This window comes from Anabrus simplex, chromosome 1 (genome assembly GCF_040414725.1).
Source record: "Anabrus simplex isolate iqAnaSimp1 chromosome 1, ASM4041472v1, whole genome shotgun sequence".
In the NCBI taxonomy this organism is placed as follows: Eukaryota; Metazoa; Arthropoda; class Insecta; order Orthoptera; family Tettigoniidae; genus Anabrus; species Anabrus simplex.
The window spans coordinates 750,737,844-750,756,344 of record NC_090265.1 but is presented as its reverse complement, the minus strand read 5'-3'; the positions used below and the strand labels follow the sequence as shown (position 1 = coordinate 750,756,344).

Genomic DNA, 18,501 nt, shown 5'->3' with positions numbered 1-18,501 from the left:
GTTTCTTTTACTGATGACTGTACATAGTATAAGCAATCCCTAAGTCTGAAGCAATTTCACTTTTTGTTTTATGTGGATTAGCATCCACTTCCCGTACAAATTTTACTTTTTCATGTAGGGTATAACTTTTCCTTTTTTTGTTCTCCATGGCTAATCAAAAGCAACTTAATGACAAAACTACTGTTCAACAGTAAACACCAGATACAGGCACTGTGGACATTTTACTTCTCTGTTGTTCCCACGAAAGAAATTCTCATATTCAAACAAATTTACTGTATTTTCTTTTGTTTCCGCACCGAGACTGCCCACTTTGCTTGTAATGTATCTTAATCTTTGACAACATTTTGAAGGTTAAAAACGACTAAGGTAGAGGTGGAGCGAGATAGAGAGCGAAGGGAACTCACTCGGTTGGCCTTTGTTAAGCCGCCAGTAAGTAAGGGTCAACAATATTACTTGGCGAAACTCTTTGTGTTCTGTTTCAGCACCAAAACCCGACCGCTATACTTCCGCCTACGCCGACAAAAAGGAAACTTTGTAAATACAGTAGTTTCTTTTAAAAAAGAACATGCTCATTACAATTATGCAAAACTCGGTTATATTTCACTGACTCTTAATACATATAACAGCGAATTATGTATAAACGGATTACATATAAATAAGGTTTAATTATCACGCTTTTAAATTACATTTTGCCGGAAGCTAAAGGAAATTACATACAAATATGAATTACGCAGAACAGAGTTACGTGTAAAGTATAAATACGTATAAATTAAAAGTGCAGCTGTTATTCAACCTCTAAATTTCATTTGGAGGCACAGTTAATAACTAAATGGTTTTCCAAATTTTCTGAGGTCATCGAATGCCTTCTGTCTATTAGGATGTTCTTATGCATAGAAAAAGACCTTTCAACTTCACGTGAAGTCACTGGTGTGTACTTCAAATTGCCCGGCAAAGAAATATTTAATTGTAGAACTGCTCAAGCAAGGAAGGTCCTTTTTAAGAGAGAAGAAATTTGACCACATCAAACAGAAATATGCTAATTAGAAAAATGTTCCTAAAGACTTTTGTGCGCGGCTGTGAGCTTGCATCCGGGAGATAGTAGGTTCGAATCCCACTATCGGCAGCCCTGAAGATGGTTTTCCGTGGTTTCCCATTTTCACACCAGGCAAATGCTGGGGCTGTACCTTAATTAAGGCCACGGCCGCTTCCTTCCAACTCCTAGGCCTTTCCTATCCCTTCGTCGCCATAAGACCTAACTGTGTCGGCGCGACGTAAAGCCCCTAGCAAAAAAAAAAAAAAAAAAAAAAAAAAAAAAAAAAAAAAAAAAAGACTTTTGTGTGGACTGTAGCCTTTTACAGAAGTGAATGGAATAACCAAAGCAGGAAGAAAGAAAGAAAGAAAGAAAGAAAGAAAGAAAGAAGAGAAAATGCGCTTTTGACATGCGTCATTAAACCGAGAACTGGCGAAGGGATCACAAAAGAAGAGTTACTAAATCTGAGAGGAGAACAATGTGACAAATTTTCTGCAAAAAGAAAATTGATAAACAGAGCTCGAGGCACCCAAGACCGTCAACATAGCTAAGGGATGTGATTCTTTGATGGAATACTTCACTTTAAATTATTGAATTACACTATGTAACAAAAAATTGTTTGTTTATTTCTGTGTGCTTATTGCATAAAACCTATGTGCTGAATGCGAATATGCCATTAGTTTTTTTTTCTTCAAATGTTGATACTTTTTTATATTTTAACAGTTTGTGAAAAATGGTGAATTTACCACTTTTTCTGGCAGTTGCTTTAATGTGATGTTCTATCAGTATTGGTATACATCATTCTGGAAAGGTTCAATATATTGACCTTTAAAAAGCTAACTGTATGTATCGATCAATATTTTTCACAAAATTTCTTCCTGTCGTTTGTGAATGTAGATCCAGTTCTTTGGTTATAAGTAACGTTGAATTGTTGTCTTTTAATGAAAAATGTCAACATCCAGACATTGTAAATTGCCAGCAGACGCGTTTTGTTATGTTTGTGGATATTACATTGGATCTATACAAGTGAAACGTAAAATTGTGCCCGGTACAAAGTTCTGTGAGGTGTACCACGCTTATTTCAGTGTGCACGTTCGAGACCAACATGTTTCATGGGCTCCCCATGTCACTTGTGGCAGCTGTCGGTCTACTTTAGCGGGTTGGCTACATGGAATAAGAAAATTTATGCCATTTGCAATTCCCCGAATATGGTGAGAGCCTGCAAATCATCACGCCGACTGTTATTATTGAATGGCGGATATTACAGATTGTAAAAGTACAAAGAGCAGGAAAAATATTCCATATCCTAGCATACCGTCATCTGTTGCTCCAGTACCATGTAGTGAAGACCTGCCAATTCCATCACCAGCAAAACAGAATACACATTAAAAGGATGTAGAGATAAATTCAAGTGATGACAGTAATTTCAGTTTTAGTGATGACAGCAATTTGGAACCACAGCTCTTTACTCAGCCAAAATTGGATGACCGTGTTAGGGAGTTGCAACTAACTAAGTCAAAGGCTGAACTTCTTGCATCCCATCTGAAGCAATATAACTTCCTTGATAAATCCTGTAAAATAACTAAAATATAGGCTAAGGCGTGAGGATTTTGCATACTTCTACCAAATGTACGGAACTCTTTGTTTTTTTTTAGTGATATTAATGGTCTGTTTGAACACGTTAAGATTCCTCATCAACCGGATCAGTGGCATCTATTTATAGATAGTTCAAGTAGAAGTCTCAAAGCTGTCCTCCTGCACAATGGGAACAAGTTTCCTTCCATACCAGTAGCTCATTCAGCACAACTGAAGGAGACTTATGAAAATATGAAGCTTCACTTGGAAAAACTAAATTACAGATGTTACAAATGGGATGTTTGTGGTGATTTTAAGATTTTGGGATTTCTTCTAGGGCTTCAAGGTGGCTACACCAAATATTCTTACTTCCCCTGCCTGTGGGACAGCAGAACGGATGATCAGCATTGCACCAGGAAAGAATGGCCAGCAAGAAAAGAACTTGTTCCAGGTGCACACATCGTGAGAAATAAGCCCCTTGTGTCCAGGGAGAAGATCCTGTTGCCACCACTTCTTATCAAACTTGGACTTGCTAAACAGTTCATCAAAGGTTTAGATAGCAACAGCTCTGAGCCTCATCAGACAAATGTTTCCCAAATTATCTCAAGCAAAAATAGAAGGCAGAATTTTCACCGGACCTTAGATTCGTGTGATGTTACAATCAAAAGAACTTGTAAATGCAATGACTCTTGATGAACGAAATGCTTGGATGCTTTTAGAATGGTAGTGCAACAGTTCTTGCGAAAATATAGAAGTGAGAATTACATGAAACTGATAGAGAATTTTATACAGAGTTATCATGTACTTGGATGTAGAATGTCGGTGAAAATGCACTATTTGTTTTCTCATATTGATTTCTGTAGCCCAAATTTAGGAGCTGTAAGTGAAGAACACGGTGAATGCTTTCACCAAGGCATTCACTGCATGGAAAGAAGGTATCAGGGACGTTGGGACTGTGGTATGATGGAAGACTGTGTGGCGTATAGTACGAGCAGAGGGGTCAGAAGAACATAAGAGAAAAAGCTGTTCTAACATACGTTTTTGAATGTCACCATTGTTGGGTGCAGATTCAGTGTTGTTCAATATTTTTGCACTTATTTCCACCATTTCTTGACGTACTGTATGGTAGATTTCTTCTATAGGACACTAATCGTATTAAATAAGCATGCAATATTAGTAGCTTTTAAGGAAATTAAAACATTCATTATCATATTCAAAATATTGACACTTAAGAAAAACTGCTTATACATTCATAACCAGCATCACCAAATTAAGCCATAAATGCACAAGAAATAAGATAAACAAAATCTTTGTCAAATTTTATTACTTAGTGTTATTTTTAGATGTTCGAGATATACAGGTTTAAGAAAACTATTTTCAATGTCTAATTTTATCGATGTAAAATTAGTGAGAAAAATAATTTTCTTTTAAATGCGCTATATCCTTCAAAATATTTAAAATATGTAACATTTATCAGATATTTATTATGCATCGAAATATGTAAAAATATGTAATTTTAACTCCTGGAATAATGGTCCTTTTAGTGTGATTTGCCGACATTTTAGTTTTTCTGGTAGCTACATGTATGGGAACAGAATATGTAATTACATATGATCCAGGCTGTAGTTATGAGGAACAAACTATACCCGGTTCACGTTTGTGTATCAACCTCAGTAGAAAACATGAAGAATTGAGGGATAAATAAAAGTGAACTCACTATTCAGGTGGGAAAGTTAAGAAAATACATACATACATACATACATACATACATACATACATACATACCGTTATGCCTTTCAGCATTCAGTCTGCAAGCCTCTGTGAATTTACTGTATGTCGCCACATTCCTTTACTTGCAACTAGTGCTGTGGCCTCATTTCGTTCTATACCTGTTATCTTTAAGTCGTTAGAAACTCAGTCTGACCATCGTCATCTTTGTCTCCCTCTACCTCTCTTACCCTCCATAACAGAGTCCATTATTCTCCTAGGTAACTTATCCTCCTCAGTTCACCTCACATGACCCCACCACCGAAGCCGGTTTATGCATAGAGCTTCATCCAGCCTCCTGCTATTGTTCCCACCTGTGGGTACAAGCAATCATTCTCACTTTCATGTCTGTTACTTCTAACTTATGAATAAGATATTCTGAGTCCACCCATCTTTCGCTCCCTTATAGCAAAGTTGGTCTGAAAACAGACCGAAGTAAAGATAGTTTCGTCTGGGAGCTGACTTCCTTCTTACAGAATACTGTTGATCGCAACTGTGAGCTCACTGCATAAGCTTTACTACACCTTGATTCAATCTCACTTACTATATTACCATCCTGGGAGAATACGTAATCTAAATACTTGAAATTGTCGACCAGTTCTAGCTTTGTATCGCCAATCTGACATTCAATTCTGTTGAATTTCTTACCTACTGATATCAGTTTAGTCTTCAAAAGGCTAATTTTCATACCATACTCATTGCACCTATTTTCAAGTTTCACAATATTAGACTGCAGGTTTTCGGCACAATCTGCCATTAAGACCAAGTCGTCAGCATAGGCTAGACTGCTTACTACATTTCCTCCTAACTGAATCCCTCCCAGCCATTTTATACCTTTCAGCAGACGATCCACGTAAAATTATGACCAGCAAAGGTGAAAGATTACAGCCTTGTCTAACCACTGTAAGTATTCTGAACCAAGAACTCATTCTGCCATCAATTATCACTGAAGCCCAGTTGTCAACATAAATGCCTTTGATTGATTTTAATAATCTTCCTTTAATTCCATACTCCCCCAGTGTGGCAAACATCTTTTCCACCGGTACCGGTCTGTCTTATTTCCTTCAATTCCAGATGGAACATAGGGCCTCGACGAAATTTCTCCAGCTTGTTCTATCTGCCGCCAATGCTTTCACCTCCCTCCATGTTTTGTTAACTCTAGCAATCCCCTTGTCTATGGTTCTCTTGAAGATGATCCTCAGTCTGCCTTGCCTGCGACTGCCTTGTGGATTCCATCTCAATGCCTGCCTTGTGATTCTTGTGGTCTTCTCAGGGTGTGCCCAGTCCATCTCCATTTTCTTCTCATTATCTGTTCCTGTATGGGATTTTGACTTTTGGCCTCCCAGAGGTCTTTGTTTGAGATGGTCTTTGGCCACCGTATTCTCATAATGTACCGTTTTTACGGTACCCTGTCTAGATCTACGAAACATAAACACAGCTCTCTGTTCTTCTCGTAGCATTTTTCACTTACCTGGCGTATACTGAAAATCTGATCCTGACAGCCCCTCTGTGGTCTGAAACCACACTGGTTTTCATCCAAGTTACTCTCAACCACTGATCGCACCCTCCTTTCAAGATGCCAGTCAATACTTTGCCTGGTATACTAATCAATGAGATACCTCGATAGTTGTTGCAATCCTTCCTGTTCCCTTGCTAGGTGCAATTACTGTTTTGTCCAATTTGAAGGTACCTTACCAACACTCCATGCTAATCTTACTACTCTATGAAGCCATTTCATCCCTGCCTTCCCACTATCCCCCTGTGGGTGGGGGCGGTAGAATAACACTCACGGTATACCCTGCCTGTCGTAAGAGGCGACTAAAAGGGGCCCCAGGGGCTCTGAACTTTGGAGCGTGGTTGGTGACCACGGGGCCCTTAGCTGAGTCCTGGCATTGCTTCCACTTACTTGTGCCAGGCTCCTCACTTTCATCTATCCTATCCGACCTCCCTTGGTCAACTCTTGTTCTTTTCCGACCCCGACGCTATTAGGAATCTTCATTTTTCGAAGTGTCGGATCCCTTCTATTTTTCCCTCTGATTAGTGTTATATAGAGGATGGTTGCCTAGTTGTACTTCCTCTTAAAACAATAATCACCACCACCACCACCTTCACACTATACTTCACCATTTCAGGTCTAATTTCATCTATTCCTGCTGCTTTATGACACTGGAGTTTATTTACCATCCTTTTCACTTCCTCAAGTGTAATTTCACCAACATCATTTTCCTCCTCCCCATGAACTTGTTTGTTTGCAAAACCACCAGGAAGATTTCCTTTTACATTGAGTAGATTTTCAAAATATTCCTTGTACCTCTCCAGTGATTCCCTGGGCTCTATTATGAGCTCCCATGAAGTATGCAAAACACTGTTCATTTCCTTTTTCTCTCCCTTCCTAAGATTCTTTATTACTGTCCAGAAAGGTTTCCCTCCTGCTTGACCTCACCTTTCCAGGTTATTACCAAAATCTTCCCACGACTTCTTTTTGGATTTAACAATTTCACTCTGTTTCTTTCATCTACGTACAATTAATTCCTTGTCTGCATCGGCCCTTGTTTGGAGCCATTTCTGATAAGCCTTCCTTTTATTTTTACAAGCTGCTCTCACTTCATTTCACCAAGATGTTAGCTTTTTCCCATCTTTACACTCAATTGTTCCTAGGCATTCCCTTGCTTTTTCTACTGCAGCGTCCCTGTGTGCCACCCATTCTCTTTCTATGTCCTGAACCTGCTTACTTTCTACTGTTCGAAACTTCTCACTAATCATATCTATGTACTTGAGACTAATTACCTCGTCCTGGAGATTTTCTACCCTTATTTGTTTGCAGACAGATTTCACTTTCTGTATCCTAGGCCTAGGGATACTTAGTTCACTACAGATGGGATAGTGACTTGTATCATCGAAAAATCCCCAGAAAACTTGTACATTCCTAACAGACTTCCTGAATTCGAAGTCTGTTAAGATATTGTCTATTATGGATCTGGTAACCCTAGCCTCCCATGTGTAGCAGTGAATAGCCTTATGCTTGAAGAATGTATTCGTAACTGCTAAACTCATACTAACACAGAAATCCAACAAATGCTTCCCATTCACAATAGCTTCCATATCTTCCCCACATTTACCAATCACCCTTTCGTATCCTTCAGTTATATTTCCATCTCTCACATTGAAATCACTCATTAGCACCATCCTGTCCTTTTAAAAAAAAAAAGCCATCCTATCCTTGCTCTTGACACTGACTACGATGTCACTCAATGCTTCATAAAACTTGTCAACTTCATCCTCATCTGCACCTTCACATGGTGAATACACTGAGACAATTCTTGTCCTAATCATTTTGCTTAGTTATGTGCCTAACAGAAACTGTGTTGCGTGCAATGGTATTCCTGATAAACAGCCCTACCCCATACTCTTCCCTTCCCTTTCTAACACCCGTCAAGTACACTTTATAATCTCCTATATCTTCCTCATCTCCTCTTACCTGAATATCACTACTCCTAGCACATCCAGATGCATCCTCTTTGCTGTCTCAGCCGGTGCTACTTGCTTTCTTCCATAAGCCCCATTAATATTGATAGCTCTCCATCGAATTCCATTTTGTTCGCCAAGCTGTCTCCAAGGAGTCCCTCGCCTGTCAAATGGGAGTGGGACTCTGTTACTCCCTTAGGTCCGAGGCCTGCTTAAAATGTTCTGAGCTCAGTAAATTCATGAAGCAGGATGCTACCCTAGTGCCGGCCCCGTGGTGTAGTGGTAGCGTGCCTGCCTCTTACCCGAAGGCCCTGGGTTCGATTCCTAGCCAGGTCAGGGATTTTTACCTGGATCTGAGGGCTGATTCGAGGTCCACTCAGCCTACGTGATTAGAATTGAGGAGCTATCTAACGGTGAAATACCGGCCCCGGTCTCGAAAGCCAAGAATAACGGCAGAGAGGATTTGTTGTGCTGACCACACGACACCTCGTAATCTGCAGGCCTTCGGGCTGAGCAGCGGTCAATTGGTAGGCCAAGGCCCTTCAAGGGCTGTAGTGCCTACTTACACATAGTGCAAGTGAGGATCTCTCCTCTAACGGGTTAGAATATTTCCGAGATGCCCACTCCCATTCCATAGCAACTGGTATACCGACTCTTAGGACCACTTGCTAAGCCACTCAGCCGTTGCCCATGGTTCATGAACTTGGACATGACTACAGTAAGCCACACCATGAACTTAAATTGTGGTTAAATATTTCCAGTTTGTGGAGAAGTAGATAAAGTGGTGATTTGAAAGAGACATTTTATTTTCAAACTATTAAAGCAGTTGGTTTTGAAAGATAGAAGATGCTTCTCATTTCCTTTTTCCAGGGTTAATGAATTAGGATTTTTTTGAGAAACAGCATGCATATTTAGGAAATGGCGATTAATAACGACTAAGTGAATACTTAGGCTATGTGTCTAGAAACTTCAATAAAATCTGTGTTTTATTAAAAGCTGGTCAGCTCAAGATTGGGAGCACATCCACAAACTTTGCAGACAACTGCTTTGGCTTTGTATTTCTCATCTGGTGTACGGTGTCGCTCCACTCACCCCATCTTGGGAGCCATGTTTGAATGGCAGCTTCATGGAAGTCACCTTTATATTATTGCTAAAGGCTTCTTGCGGCTTATCACTGGTTGACTTAACTATTTCCAAGGTTGTACCAGAGAGGGCAGCACCCTCAGTTGTGAACACGAAGGGTCATTCTTTCCGGCGAGACTGTAACTTTATATCCTTGACTCAAATGTTTGTTGTGGTTATGTGGGAGGAATATAAAATGGACTCCACATAGGTCGGAGTGGCCTTTCTGAGCTATAGATGGGTATTTATTATATTTAAACTCAGCCTATACTGCCATCCTTCTTTTTATTTTGACAGCTAATATTGCAGGTATGGTGATCCTTGTTTTAATATATTGTTCTACGGTTCTGTAGTGATATTCTCCGTATTTAAAACAGCTGATTGATATGCACCTTTCTGCTCTGCGGCGTGAATGGGCCGCATGTTTGTTGCTGTTATTGTGATTGTGTGATGTTGGTAACTGGGTCTCTGATCAATTCTATTTATGCGCACCGTATTCTAATGTATTTTGCCATCAAATGAATGTATGCCCTGCGTGTCGACATGGAGTTCCATTCATGTTGTACGGAGTGCGTAAGCTGATGGGGTTTAAGCGTGACCACTGGGTCTCTATTATACTACTGCTAATTGTCTGCACATTGCACGCTATCTTTGACATGTGAGACCTTTGTTTGTGACCATGAGAGTCACACAATATGAGTTTGTGTTCAACTTATTGACAGGAGCTACTGCTCCCATTGATCACTGTTACCGGCAATGTCTGAATGTTTGGGGTGTGTGTTGGTGAGGAAAGTAAAAAGATGGTGTACCGGTCACCTTAATTTTTTCCCTTTGATCTTGTTTCCGCACCTTGTGTTTGTTTTCGGTACAGTGTTAATTATTTTGCCTTGGTCTGTGTCTTGGCCGTTAGCTTGCCCACAAGGCCACCATGTTTGCTTTCTTATATTCAGGCTATGCGCTTGCCTGTGATTCTCCTTGGTTTTGAATTTTGTTTGCTTGGTCCGGATGTTTTCTCTCTGTGCCATGCTGATATCTGCATTCCATTATTTATCTGCCCTGAGTTTATTCTCCCGGATGCTTGGGAATCTTATCTTTCTATAGCTGTTGTTGTTGAGATGATGATGGAGTTTGAAGGACGTGTATGTAAACAATGTAATTAATCTTGCGGAAAGAACGACCAAACTAATCCGTGTGGATTGTATTCAGATTAGCTCATTATGTAATGAAAATACAATTGTGACGGTGAGCACGTTGTAAATTTGATATCAAGGTTGGTGTTTTGAGAAATGCTGTGCTCACCCATTTACGTTAGTACATTGACTGAACCAAATGAACACATGTACGTATCTTTTTAATACTTTAAATTGCTGGGTTCATTTTCTTTTTCTTTGAATTTTATTACATCAATAAACCGTCATTTAAATTTTATTTGAATTTTATTGCTAATAATATTAGTCTCATTCCTGTTGTGCATTCTTGATTAGGGTCATTTTCAGTTCAGGGCTGTGTCTTAGGCCTTTCCTAGTCGCGGTCCACGCCTCAAATCTTCCGATGTGCGTATTATATTATGTCATATATTATTGGTAAGGGAAGGGTGCGGTTCAAATGTGGTAGCAGAGCGTGGTTTACTCCGTTGGCATACGTCGCAACTTTTCACATACTCTTAACTTTTCCTTTTTGAGGTTAGGCCAAAAGAAATCACGAGAGATACGATGCAAGGTTTTGTATTGACGTAAACGAGCACCTAGGTAAGAATCATGATAATAGTGCAACATCATGGATCTTAATTTGAGAGGAACGTAAATCTTGTCTGTTACATTTTTACGGCTATGATGAAGCAACAACCCACGTTTGATACTGAACGACTTGTCTCAAAGAGACTCATCAGAGACTCCTTTCGTCACTTCCTGACACTCACTGTCATCTTTTTGGTGCTCAGAAATGTCCATGAAGGACCAAGGGTAATTTTGCAAGATATTGATACTTTCAACACTGATGACAGTTTTCCTCAGGTTCGACCTCACACTCTTTCGCCTCGTCGAACATACGTGACAGACAGTCGGCCACAACATTCTCCTTCCCACGAACGTGCACAACTGTGAATTTGTAAGCTGACAAATGGAGGATCCACCTAGCTGTCCTACCAAGTCGCTTAACGTTGGCACTCATCCACGATAGGGCTTGATTTTCTGTATGGACAAAGAAATGACGGTGCTCCAAATAGGAGAAGGAATTTCTCAGCACCTAAAACTACGGCCAGGCATTCATTTTCATAAATGGAATATCGTAATTCAGCTCCACGCAACAACTTGCTGAAATACGCAGTAGGGACTAGCTTCCCGTCCTCATCAGATTGGTTAAGTACAGCAGAAACGGCAAGTTCTCTGGAGTCACACTGCAAGACAAAGTCATGGGAAAAATCAGGACTGTGGAGGACAGGGGCTTGGCAAAGGGCATTTTTCATTTGATCGAAGGCATGGGTTTGAGCTTCGCCCCAGACGAAACGGGAGTTTTTCCTCTTCAGAAGGTTTAAGGGGGCCGAAATTTAGGAAAAGTCTTTGATGAAACGGCTGTAGAAACCGACCATACCCAGGAATCTTCTCACACTGCGGACATTCTTTGGCCGAGGAAACTCTCCGATACATTTAACCCTGTCGGGGTTCACAGCGATTCCGGAATCGGATATGATATGACCAAGGAAATTTAAGCGCTTAGAGCAAAGAGACTTTTTTCGGATTTATAGTGAAACCGTGCCTGGCAAGCGGCCAAGAACTTCACGTAGATGAGCTGGGGGCTTGTAAAAGCTTGGAGAAAAAATGGGATGATCATCCAGAAAATTGAACACACAGGAAAATTTCAGATCTCGAAAGATCGAATCCATCACGCGGCTGAGCGCTTGTCCACCAATAGAGATGCCCATCGGTACTTTATTAAATTAAAATAGTCCAAAAGGAGTGACGAAGGCAGTGCAAATGCGACATTTGGGGTCCAAAGGGATTTGGTAGTATGCTGAATTAAAGTCAAAAACGTTGAAGATTTTAGCGCCATGAAAATGCTGAAAAGCACTTTCAATGATGGGTAAGGGAAAACTGTCGAACACAATATTCTTATTGACCTTACGATGCTCTACAATGAACCTAAATCTACCGTCCTTCTTGGGGACAAGGAAGGCGGGGCTGCTGAAAGGAGACTTGGAGGGACTAATTACCTTCTTTTCCAACAGGTCGTTAGCACATTCTCTCATAGCGGACAGTTTTGGGTGTGAGCAACCGAATGGCGGGGATCTAACAGGGGTATCATCTTTCAGTTCAATGGAATAAGAGCACAACCTAAATCAGTAGTCAGAACATCAGAAAACTCTTCCAGCAAGCTGTTCAACCTTAAGTTTTGGTTGTCAGTCAATTCACATGAGGCGTTGGGAAGTTGGGATTTCGAAAGGGCGCATACAGTGGCACGTTGGAAAGGGGCTTCAAAAGGGTAACTTATGCCTGATTTGAAACAAAAGGCAAAGGTACGAGTGATAAAATCAATAGATAGACCAGTAGCCAGCATAAAATCGGTTCCTAAAATAACCGGGACGGACAGATCGGGAACAACATTAAATGTCCAATCCCACGAATGATCATGAATTTCAATGTGACATTTGACTCGTCCCACCGGACATACCTGACAGCCATCGGCAGACATGAACTTTCCCATGCTTTCACAGGCTTGGAGATATTTTAAATCCATAGAAGACACAACGGATTGGTTCACGAAGGAAACGCAGGAACCAGTGTCTAGTAAGGCATTCAGTATGCGCGATCCAACATAAATCTTGGCCCAGGGTGTAGACGAGGGAAGGCCCCAGATCCTTTTATTTACACCAATATCAGGCGCCAAGGACGGGCCATCACGCAGGTGTGGATTCAGTTTCCCTGCGGAGAGTTGCACCGAGGACACACGTGCTGAGTGACACCAGCGAGACCACACTTCGAGCATTTCAGAGGAGACTTAGATCAACAATTCTTTGAAACATGCCCTAGTTTCCCACAATTCCAGCACTTCCTGGCTGCAGTATCGCTTACTATATGCAGGTTAGAAGGTTGAATGGCGTTTACACAGCGCAGAGGCGGAGATACAACGCTGGACCTGCGATTGGGACTACCACAGGGGCGAGACGGCGAATGGGTAGCACCAAAAGAGACCGATCTGACGGGCATACGACAGGCAACGTCGGGAAATGAACAATCGGACGGAGTTGGAGGCAGACGGTACAATTTATTCTGACTGACTGTCGACTCAAACTCACGATCTAAATTGATAATATCTTCAACACATTTTATGTATAGTTTATAATCAGGGGCTAGATTTTGATAAAACTGGTCAAAAATTTCAGATTCAGGCACCTTGACACACAAACGGTTAAACAAGGTCAAAATGCCGGTGGCGTAATCGTCAATTCCTTCCCCTACTCCCTGGGTCCTTCTGAAAATTACTTGTTTTAAACAGTAGTCCATATCGGACAACCCAAAGCGCTGTTTGATACGAGCAGCAAAATCGTCCCATGACTGAATGTTAGCTTTGATCCGTCTGAACCATTTTAACGCTGGCCCTTCCAGCATCCCCGGGATGACAGGAACGAATAGGTCAAGGGGTAGTGAGCTACATTTGGCGATATCTTTCACCTGCTCAAGAAATTCAATGACACTGGAGCTGTTCCCTTCTCCAGAAAAATTTAGCTTCCATTTCTGGACGACGTCAAAAACAGGGTTAACATTAGCATTACGATCACTAGCAGGTTTAGAATTGGGGAAATGGGCTCCACACGGTTCTCGTCGAGGGCACAATTTCTACATGCAATAGCATTACTATGGTTAGGGCATCTATCACTATCGCTACCAGACACGAGCAACGCATTAACTTCAGCAATACCTTCCCTCTTATCTCTCTCAAGGTTGGAGATTTCCCCGGTAAAAACTTTGCTATTGTTACTCATCTCTAAAGCTTTCTGACTTTCCATATTCTAGGCAAGGTTTCAGCAGTAACCAATACGACACACACATGCAAATGGTCACAACAATACACATAAATTATAAATAACACTCAAGATTAAGGTCAGACTATACTGGCTTCACAAGGCTAAATCTAGGGAAAATTAAGACTTCACTTAATAGATCAAACCTAAATCACCATCTCCAGTTCTATCTTGTCCGATCCTTTTTCAGAGGAGATATCCTAGTCGACCTTGCTTCTGCTACCATTTGGACCTCACTTTAAAAATGTGTCTACTTGTCTGATCAACGAGAAAAGACACATTTTAAAAGGGGGCAGTGAGATGATGAGCCATGTTTGAATGGCAGTTTCATAACAGTCACCTTTCTATTATTGCTAAAAGCCTCTTGCGGCTTATCATCGATTGACTTAACTATTTCCAAGGTTGTACTAGAGAGGGCAGCACCCTCAGTTGTGATCACGGAGGGTCATTCTTTCCGGCAACACTGTAACTTTATCTCTTTGACTCAAATGTTTGTTGTGGTTATGTGGGAGGAATATAAAATGGACTCCACACAGGTTGGAGTGGCCTTTCTGAGCTATAGATGAGTATTTATTAGATTTAAACTCAGCCTGTACTGCCATCCTTCTTTTTATTTTGACGGCTAATATTGCAGTTATGGTGATCCTTGTTTTAATATATTTTTCTACGGTTCTGTAGTTATATTCTCCGCATTTAATTACAGCTGATTGATATGCACCTTTCTGCTATGCGGCGTGAATGGGCCGCATATTTGTTGCTGTTATTGTGATTGTGTGATGTTGGTAACTGGGTCTCTGATCAATTCTATTTATGCGCACTGCATTCTACTGTATTTTGCCATCAAATGAATGTATACCCTGCGTGTCGACGCGGAGATCCATTCGTGTTGTACGGAGTGCGTAAGCTGATGGGTTTAGGCGTGACCACTGGGTCCCTATTATACTACTGCTAAATTGTCTGCGCCATGCACACTATCTTTGACATATGTGAGACCTTTGTTTGTGACCATGAAAGTCACACAATATGTATTTGTGTTCAACTTATTGACGGAAGCTACTGCTCGCATTGTTCGCTGTTACTGGCATTGTCTGAATGTTTGGGGTGTGTGTAGGTGGGTGGGAGAGTAAAAAGATGGCTATCGGTTAGCTTAATTTTTTCCCTTTGATCTTGTTTCCGCACCTTGTGTTTGTTTTCGGTACGGTGTTAATTATCTTGCCTTGGTCTCTGTCTTGGCCGTTAGCTTGCCCACAAGGCTGCCATGTTTGCTTTCTTATATTCAGGCTATGCGCTTGCCTGTGATTCTCCTTGGGTTTTAATTTTGTTTGCTTGGTCCAGAGATGTTTTCTCTCTGTGCTATGCTGATACCTGCATTCCATTATTTATCTGCTCTGAGTTTCTTCTCCCGGATGCTTGGGGATCTTATCTTTCTATAGCTATTGTTGTTGAGTTGATGATGGAGTTTGAAGGATGTGTATGTAAACAATGTAATTAATCTCGTGGAAAGAACGACCAAACTAATCCGTTGTGGATTGTATTCAGATTAGCTCATTATGTAGTGAAAATACAATTGTGACGGTGAGCACGTTGTAAATTTGATATCAAGGTTGGTGTTTTGAGAAATGCTGTGCTTGCGCATTTACGTTAGTACATTGACTGAAGCAAATAGACACATGTATGTATCTTTTTAATACTTTAAATTGCTGGGTTTTTTCTTTTTCTTTGAATTTTATTACATCAATAAACCGTCATTTAAATTTTATTTGAATTTTATTGCTAGTAGTATTAGTCTCATCCCTGTTGTGCATTGTTGATTAGGGTTATTTCGAGTTCAGGGCTTGTCTTATTCCTTTCCTAGTTGTGGTCCATGCCTCGAATCTCCCAATGTGCGAATTATATTATGTCATATATTATCGGTAGGAGGGGTGCGGTTCAAGACCAATTGGCAAATACGATGACTGGCTGCAATAGCTCCACCGTTGATTAGAAGGGTTGTTCCAGTGTGACAGGAGAAAAGTTCAGCAATAATAAATGAATATATTCCAACACATAAAAAACCAAACCAAACCAAACCCCATGGCACTACAGCCCTTGAAGGGCCTTGGCCTACCAAGCGACCGCTGCTCAGCCCGAAAGCCTGCAGATTACGAGGTGTCGTGTGGTCAACACGACGAATCCTCTCGGCCGTTATTCTTGGCTTTCTAGACCGGATATTCCAACACATACCAGACTAAAATCTCAGAAGAGTTTCTTCAAAAATACTCCAATTCTAAATGAAAGCTCAGAAAGAACTAAAATAGAACTTTGAAGCACCAAACTACAGAGCTGTCTGCATGGTTACAACTGGAAGAAGAATGCCATCCATGTCATGAGTAGGAATGTAAAATCTCAGGCATCTGCAGCTTTGCGTGGTTATTAACATGTTATAATTGTCTCTAATGCTGTCGTTTGGTCACTGGAATGCATTGCGGCTTTGGTTCAGAGCCCCTCTAAATCCACCAGAACAGCTTCCCGTGAATTGGGCACCTCGTGTTGTTTTTTTCAAAGAATTCTGCTGTCTGATATTGATCTTTTACCGTATAAATTGACAGCAGCTCTCAAGTACAGTTTGCCAAGGGCGCTGCAGGGCTCGATTCACATGGTTCACTGATGAGGCGTACATGTATGTAAACATTGCTGTAAAAACACTAACAGAAAGTCTGATATTGGGCATGAGAACTGTCTAAATGTTCTGTATGAGGTGGCCAAATCATGGCCCAAAAATGTGTGTGCAGGTTGCATTTTCCAACCGTGGTATTATCTGGCTTCTTCTTCTTCAGTGACATGATGAACATTGTGCACTCACTATATGGGTATTTTGTAGCAGAGGTCTTGCGCAATAACTCTTGGCTACAAGATGGGCACAGTAATTCATGCTAGATATAAATGGTACATCCCTATTATATCTGAAATATTTTCATTGTGGTTTAACCTCCCCTGTCACTTCTTCTTTCTGTGGGGATATTTGAAGGAGACAGTCAACCACCACAAAACAGAAAAATGTTCCGCAGATGTGAGCATCTATTTATTGTGAGTTTCTTTCAGGAGTTGGCTGAGTGCTTGTCATGAAGTGGTAACAAATAGGAAGGTGAAGATATTGAACATGTGCTGCAGACTGTGTAACCATGCATGTTCTGACTTGTACATCAAATAGTCAGTCCATTTTCTGTGTATGGGAGTTTGTGTGTCACCCTATGTATGATGTGAAGAAAATGCAGACTAGCACAAGCAAGGAAGGCCTTTCTTAAGAAAATAAATTTGCTTACTTTGAACCTTGATATAGAAATTAAAAAGATGTTTTTGAAGACTTTCGTTCTCGAGCGTGACATTGTACGGAAGTGAAACATGGGTGATAACTAACTCAGAAAGCAAGAGAATAGAAGCTTTTGAAATGTAGTGTTACAGAAGAATGCTGAAGGTGAGATGGACAGATTGAATTATGAATGAAGAGGTAGTGAATTGAATTGGTGAGAGGAGAACGATTTGGCTAAATTTGAAGAGAATAAGCAATAGAATGATGGGACACATCTTAAGACACCCAGGACTTGTTCAGTTGGTTTTTGAGAGAAATGCAGGTGGTAGGAACGATATGGGTAGACCAAGGTATCAATATGGTGAACTAATTAGAGCAGATGGAGGATGTAGTAGTTACATAGAAATGAAAATATTAGCGCAGGGCAATGTGGCATGGAGAGCTGCATCAAACTAGTCTATGAACTGATCACCCAAACAACAACAACAACAACAGCAGCAACAAGTACCGAGCTCGATAGCTGCAGTCGTTTAAGTGCGGCCAGTATCTAGTAAATACAAAGTATGTTACAAGTGTTATTTTAATATCCACCTATTCAATACAAAGAGATCTAGTAAATTAAGAATTAAAGCTTATCATAAAAAGTTACAAGGGACATCTTTCGCCCATTTTTAAGGGTATCATCAGCCTCAAATTTATAACTGTAAGATGAATAATCTGGATCCTGATAGTTCTTACCAATCATAAAAAGAGGATATGAATGTAGGTGTTTGTCTAACATAAAATTATTAGAACGTCCTTGGTTTAAACCGTAGTATCAAGCTGCATGTCACAAGTTCACAAGATTATACTCTCCGGAGCACTGAGTCAATGCGCCCAAAACCTGTTGAGGGTGGAGCGATAAACAGCTCAGTCTTTATAATGAAGTAGAAATGTGTTTCCTTGAATACTCCTATTGGAGGATAAGAAAAAAGTAAAGCTGATAGATTGGTAAAGATGATCATTTTGTATGTTAGGATAAGACGACAGTTTTTTTTAAGTAGCTGTGGAGCAAGGAAAGGTGTTCAGCTGTCTATAGTCTTATTTATCTGGCTTGAAAGAGTGAAAGTCAAATGTGTTAAGATAAAATAAGTCTTCTTTAAGTAGTTGTAGAAGCAAGGAAAGGTATTCGGCTGTCTATAGTCACTTTTATCTAGCTTGAAGGAGTGAAATTCGAAGGTATATTGTTAATTAGAG

At 40.5% G+C, this 18,501-nt stretch overlaps 1 protein-coding gene across 2 annotated transcripts in view; it reads left to right on the top strand.

The window, feature by feature from the left end:
- pit (pitchoune) overlaps positions 1-18,501 on the top strand; it is a 330,099-nt gene that overhangs the window by 294,218 nt on the left and 17,380 nt on the right. The window lies entirely within an intron of this gene.